Here is a 7,275-nt window from a genome sequence, read left to right as displayed (position 1 = left end):
TCGGTATTGGTATCAGTCCTATATCAAACAGCTTTAGTCGAGTGTTTCTTCTGTTAATTTATAACAGCAGGCAGATGTAGTTTGTAAAAACAAATAGACAGAGAGTGCCAAAGCCCCTCTCCCTGATGGCAGATGCTTCCCCCAGGAGGGCCTTACATCCTGCCACACCAAAAAAAAAAAATAATAAAAATGTGCTGATCCTGTGATTTCATATAAATTATTAAGGCAGCATTTAAGAGCTGTCTAGCTACTAATTCTGAGCTCATTCAGACGATGCCTCTGTGAGAATACTGTACATCTGCTCTCATGCATATCAAGTTTTTCGCCTCCAGGTAAACTCAGCAAACGGTATTCGTGTTCCTCCTACTGTCTGAGCGTCATGTTTTCTGTGAGTCACATTTTCCCTGGCTCCATTCATGCAGATGTTATTTTCTGTGACTTACAGTAGCAGCTCATATCCACAGAGAGAGAGAGAGAGAGAGGGGGGAGAGGAAGATGTAGAATCAGTGAGTCATGGTTCCTGCGAAGGCGACTGTAGGAAGCCTCTGTCGCCAGGATACCACCATGATCTGGGATAGCCCTTCCTGGGTCCAGTAAATTAATGGGTTCCACACATCTCTTTTTTTCACATATCCTCCACAGAGTCCTTTTGTTTCTGAACTCAAGAATCACTGATAGCACCGTCTGCCCTGATATTATAAACATTTAGATTTTTTTTTATTTTTTTTTATTGCTGATGATTACACTGTTAACGTCCACATCCAGTTCAGTAAATGCAAGAATTCCAGCTGGAAGTGTATAGCAAACGGCTATGCTCAGTACACATTAACAAACAGGACTGTACAATCATCTGAACGGTATTCAGTTTTACAAATAATTTTGATTATTTCAATCTAAAACAACCATAAAAAGTTAGTTTGTTTTTATCCACAGCAAAGACCTACCACAAGGCCTGAGAGATGTATCCCTTCAGTAGATCCATCTACTGTTCACTGAAACCTCATCAGAAATTATTTCAGTAGAAGTGTGGCTGATGAGAAGCCATTCTTGATGAAGTAAAATTAGGGAGAGAAGGCTGTGGTATCCCATGTTACATGACAAGTAGATTGAAAATCAGTGTGAACAGGTCTTTAAAAGTGATGAATCCAAATTTAATTTTTGGGTCAAATCAGAGGACGTCAGAGGAGAGAGGTAGAACAGTGAGTGTCTACAGTCATCTGTAAAATACGGTGGAGGTGCTGTCATGGTTTGGGTCTGCATTTCAGCCAGTGGTGTTGGAGATTGGGTCAAAATTGAATTATAAACACAGAATAGTACCATGAGAATTTGATCCACCGTGTAGTGCCATCTGGAAAGCATCTGATTGACAGCAACTTCATTTCACTATTACAATTATCCCAAGCACACTAGCAATGCATTCAAAGCATACCTAGATAGAAAAACACACAATGGAAGAGCAAAAAAACAAAAAACAAAAAAACAAAAGAAGAGCTTTGAATGTGCTTTAGGAACTATTCCAGAAGACTACTTCAAGAAATTACTAGACAACTGTCTAAGAGAGCTCAGGGTGGAGTGAAGAATAAAGGTTTTACTTAAGTTCTAATATAAGACTTTTGCACTGAACTGCATTTGAGCTAAATATTTAAAAAAACAAAAAACCCCAAAAACAATTACCTGATTTTAACTTAACGTTTTTGAAGGGCATCTGTGATTTTATAAAAACTGTTTTATTGATTTAAGTATTTATCTCTTAAGCCGTTTGTCAGGTGCAAAGAAGGTGTTTACCTGACTGAAAATCATGACCCAATATTGTGTACACATCCATAAGTGCCTTTCTTGCTAGCTGCACATGCGCATTATCGCCTTTGATGTCTTGGCACTTAACCTAGCCTAGCTTTTGGGGTCACAAGCAGACAACTCAGGGCCCCAGTGGTGGCATGGGTCCCGGCCAGCGTCGAATAAAAACTGTATATTTGTTTGCAATTTTGTATTCCTAAGTAATTAGTGTCATAATTAAATTTTCTGAATAACTCAGTTTGGTGACTGAGCTTGATTCCCAACACTAATGGAGCCTCTCTGACGCCACTCCACCCCTTACAAATGAAGCCCGTTAATGGTTTAGCCCACCCATTAACGAAAGGAAAGAAGGAGAGAAGGAAGAAAACTGAGGAAAAGAAAAAGGTAAGCAGAGCACTCCCCAAAGTTGTTATGAGTTGGTTGAGACAGTGAGAAACAGGTGGAAGTTTAGCAGTAAGCTATGATGTGCCGTTTCAGACTGATGAAACGGCACATTAACATAACACAATGACACGTCTTAGTAATTAAAATTAAAATAGGTGGACGCTTACGGGACTTCTGCTGCTTGTGCTAGTTCTAATGAAACACCATGATCCAGCATTATAGTGAAGTAAATAACTCAAAAATGCTTTCAAAGATGAAGTGGATCCAAGTGCCAGAATTTGAATGTTTATCCCTCTTAGCAACTGGAATTTTCAGTTTTCCAACTAGGCCATCATTTTCCATCTCAGGAAAGAAGCGTTTTACCGCAGAAATTCAACCGCTGGATCCTTCTCGTAGGGTTTACTTTTGAGTCGAGTTTTTTCCTCTCATAAATTAAAAACTTCTTCTTTATTTCAAGTCAATGAAGTTTATGTATTCAGTGCATGAAGACTCCTTTACCCTTGGCTCAGCTCTCTCATGCTTGCACACTCTGTCATTAATTTTTAATATTATTATTGTTATTATTAAAAGACTAACAGAGAGAGATATAACCATTTACCATCACACCAGCAGGCACGAATCATCAGTTAACCTAACGAGTATATCTTTGGACAGTTTCAAACATAACGCTGAGCAGGTTGTTCTATTGGCTAACTTCTGTAAATAATCTAACTGTTGAGCTTTATTTATTGTTGGCCCGGTGGTTTTCAAGCATTGTGCCGTGAGATAAATAAGCTGTTCTGAGGAAGTCGGTGTGTTTCAGGCTGATGAAATGGTATTTCAGAATACCGCAATGACACTGCTGCTTAATTTAAATAGGGATAGATTTTTTTTATTTAGCTTTTGCTAGTTCTAAACACCCACAGGTAGCACACTAACATACACGTTTCTGTTTCTGTCTAATTTTTGTGTTTGAGATCATAAACTTAATTTAATTTAAGGCATTTTTACTGCACAAGATTATGAAGATAATTACAATACTTACAGTTATTATGGTGTGCCTTGACCTCTATATCTTGACCGCAAAGCCTTGAAAATAGTATTAATAGTTTTTCAGAACAGTCAAAAGACTCCTGAGAAATGTTGATCACCAAAGACACTGCTTATTATAGGGCCCAGAGTTCTGTGCTACTCCCCTGGTACTATTATTTATGTCTATATTCATATTAAGCTTTAATTGATGGTAGAAACAATTTTCTTGTTATTAGAATTAGGCAAAGCCCAAAGTGAATAAACTGTATGCTGAAAGCAGTTCTGTGTTATGTCGTGGGATAGTGAAGCAGCAGCCACCCACAGTGTTTTAACAATCATAGACACTCTGGTTTATGAGATGTGTGAAAGGTCTCTAGCAACCAGTGGCTGAAAATGTAACAACAATATGTGTGATTATGTCCTCTAAAAATAGAGGTGCGAGTCTGACACAATATTGAAAAGCAGGAAACTGGTCATATCCTCGATGTCCGACCACGCTACCCTCATATGCGCCTTCGTTTACGTTCTCTTAAGAGAAGGAGCGTTTTAAAATAAAAATAATATTCTGTTCTGTATTTTGAATAGAGAGCCACGAACATAATTTATGAAAATTTGGCACTTTTAGTGCACCGCACACTGTACGGTCATTGATGTTTGGAATAAAAGTATTGATGAGACTGTTTCATTACACTCAGATAATTTGATTCATAGTACCAGCAGTGCATGCATCTCATTCTGCCCTCTTTGAAACAGTACTCCCTCATTAAGACTCATAATGGCCGTTGTTTGACTCTTTTTGCCATTAATTAGATAAACGCTGCATGTCCTCCGTCTCACTGACTTGGAATGGATTTGTAGGAAGTCAGATGTTGGATTTCTGTCTCCAATAATATAAAATGCATTCAGTAGACATTAGTGCAGTGTGTACTCTTATCAGAAGTTTCATTCTGTCTCTAAGATAAGAGCAGTTTTAACTATGGATGCTTGGATCCATGGATCAGAGGCCTGGGTATTTTAATCATGTTTTTGAAACAGTGTGGTAAAAAGGGAGAACACATCCTCTTTCAGTTAGGTTTTACAAATCATCTTGTCCATACTAGATTATTAATTTTGGGTAAACACAACCTCAGATGCTGCACAAGGTGCTTGGGTCCTGCAGCGTCAGTCTTTTTCTAATTGCACTGTGACCAGATTTAACATAACTGAACTGAAGCTACACACACTGTAAGTGATTCGCAGCACCATGGTGAAGAAAAGGAAGCGGCCAGGACCCGAGATAAACTTTTCTCCTCTTTCTCATTTGCAACTGAAGTAAAAGTAAAAGAGAAGAATAAACTTGATTGACTTATGAGTTGCTATTAAGTTAGAGGGTGACCTTAGCACCCAGAGCCTTGAATGTCCACAAGCAATCAGATCTCAGCGTCAAAGCAATCTGCAATGAGTGAGCCACCTCCAGATGCTTGTAGATTAAGCTTTTTGGAATATTTCTGAGCATTTTCTGACATTGTGGTTAATTTGCTGGTATTCCCACTCTTGGATGTACAAAATTCCTGCTTTTATAGAGGTGTTCATACTTACTGATGATCAATTTATCACAAGCAACTGATTTGCAGCACCTGGTTGTTAAGTACCCTCTTAAGTCCTGTGGGAGCAGAAAGGGTGTACTTAGTTATTCACTCACATATTGTTCACATATTGTTGCTACTTCCAGTAAAATATATTACCTAACATAATGAATATTCTGGATAATTGACTTGTCACAACCACATATTTCATGTATTCCCTCTTTTCCCTTTTCAAAAATTATTTTTCTGAGATGGTTGAAATTCCACTTATCTTGTGGCAACTTCAGATGCACTGTATATTTACCACCGACTGATTTCGAGTTACATGTGTCAGGCACCTCCCTCCACCACTAGAGAAGAGAGAACTCCAGAGATTTGTTTGTTTGTAATCAGATTACTGTTTTTCATTATTATCGGCTCTGGGGATCATCTCCTTTTGGTGTCAGTGCAGCTGTTTAGGTTAATAGGCTGCTTTATTAAGTGCTGTTAATCCATTTCCAAGAGCACACGGACAGATGTGGTGACTTCAGACTTTTCTGCTGCAGTTAATAGTGATGTTCGTGCATCAGGGCGGAGCTTAAATTCAGCTGGTTTTTCAGGAATTGGAAAGCACCGCCTTTGATTCTGATTGGCTTGCCTTTGTTTGAAAGGGTTATAGTTTTCTTAATCTTTTGGTCATCAGCATTCATTCACCCCACTCGCCCAAAATTTGTGGAGTAAGACAGCAGTTTGAACTGTTCTATTCATGTAGTGTTTGTATGTGTGTGTGTGAGAGCGGTAGGTTATCATGCAGGCAGGGGAGGGGCCTGGATTTCATCTCTGATTTGCGACCATCTGCCTCCTCCAGGCAGCTGCTGGCCCGATCCAAGCATAACCGCCCCGCCTGTCCTTTCCCAATGCCCCACGGGATTTATGGAGAGGTCACCACTGCTGCTGGAGAGACACTGCCACCTAATACTCTCAAACAATCAGCAGCAATGATCACCCACACATGCATGCTCACTGATGGGGAGAACAGATGTATGGAAATATTAGAGAGGATACAAATGAGGCTCTGGAAGCATTATTAGGATCAGTGTACGAAGCCTTTGCTCGGTTTTAAAATTTAAAAATGATGCATCAACGTGGTCAGAAAAGAGCTCCACCTAATTCAACAAGACAAAAGGAAGGAGAGAGAGGGGGGTTGACAAGGGACTGAGAATGGATTTCCCCCTCTGTGTTGCCATGGAGACGGCAGTGGATGGTGGATGAATGATTTCCTGTACAGCTGTGGAGCTCGGAGGGGAGAGTGCGGGAAAGAGGTGGAGCTCGCTGAGGAAGGCTTCCATGTTTCCCCTTAATTTGTGCATCAATGATTTTGTGGTGATTTGTGTTTTCAGCCCGATGTTGCATATTTTAACGCAAAAGAAAACACAGTTACAGTTCCTCCTACTTCAAAGGATTTCACCTCTTGTAGCCTTGCTTGCTTCTTGGGGGCTTCTGCTGATATTGATTATGAGATCTGGTGACTGTGAGGCCGTTTGAGTACAGTGAAATCACAGTCATGTTTGAGAAACCAGTTTGAGGTGATGCGTCTAAATATCGCAGCTGAAATGGAGAATTACAATTCTGTTGTCCAATTTTGTTTAACCTGTGACCTGTAGCATCAGTTTAGTGACAGGAGTAGCATCCAGTGTGCTCTTGTAGCTCATCTGTTCCACGCTTTGAGACGCTGTGTATTCAGAGATGCTCTTCTACATACCTTGATGGTAACAAGTTGTTAATTGAGGTTACTGCTGCCATCCGTTTAGCCCAGGGCAAGTCTAGCCATTCTGACCTCAGGCATCAAAGTATTTTCACCCAGAGAGCTTCAGTTCGCTGGATGTTTTCTTTTTTCAAACCATTCTCTGTAAACTCTAGAGATGGTTGTGTGGGAAAATCCCAATAGACCAGCAGTTTCTGTGATTGTCTTATAGATATTTACAGAAGGGTAGCTTAGAATTAAACACTGATTGTCAGATGATCTGCTTATTTTGTTGCTATTAACACTGACTGCAATTCATAGTATAAATTATTGGGATAACCATTTTAACATCACTTTACCTGAGGTAGTCGATCACTATCACCTAGATTTATGAGGTACAAATGAGGATGACAGGTAACCAAGGTCAGCTGAAGCTCTGATGTTAATGGTTTTGTTAATATTAAGTTGTTATAGTGTCCTTTTATGTTTAGATAGCACACTTTAAAATAAGGCTTATATGTGTGTTTTTACAAAAAAGAAAAAAAAAGAAAAGTAGGTGTGAAACACAATTTGAGGCCAGAGTACAAAAGGAACAGAGCTGTTTAATTATTATGAAATACTGCCACCCTCAGGCCAAAGTGAGACTTGCATTCCAGTGAGTGTAAACCACTAGAGGGCAGCACGAACCAAGGAAACACTTTGTACGCCACCTTCCAAATGTAAAGTTTTATACTTAAAGAGTTAGATTTTAGCTTCCAGCTGGCAATACTCAAAAAAATGAAATGACTTGACAAC

At 39.5% G+C, this 7,275-nt stretch overlaps 1 long non-coding RNA gene across 1 annotated transcript in view; it reads left to right on the top strand.

The window, feature by feature from the left end:
• Positions 1-1,904: 1,904 nt before the first annotated feature.
• LOC120434723 overlaps positions 1,905-7,275 on the top strand; it is a 55,964-nt gene continuing 50,593 nt past the window's right edge. The window contains exon 1 of the long non-coding RNA XR_005609306.1: positions 1,905-2,181. This is a non-coding gene — a long non-coding RNA (uncharacterized LOC120434723). The remainder of the gene's footprint in view (positions 2,182-7,275) is intronic.

Source organism: Oreochromis aureus, linkage group 19 (genome assembly GCF_013358895.1).
Source record: "Oreochromis aureus strain Israel breed Guangdong linkage group 19, ZZ_aureus, whole genome shotgun sequence".
NCBI lineage: Eukaryota > Metazoa > Chordata > Actinopteri > Cichliformes > Cichlidae > Oreochromis > Oreochromis aureus.
The sequence above is the reverse complement of the archived record's forward strand: the minus strand, read 5'-3'. Positions and strand labels throughout refer to the sequence as shown.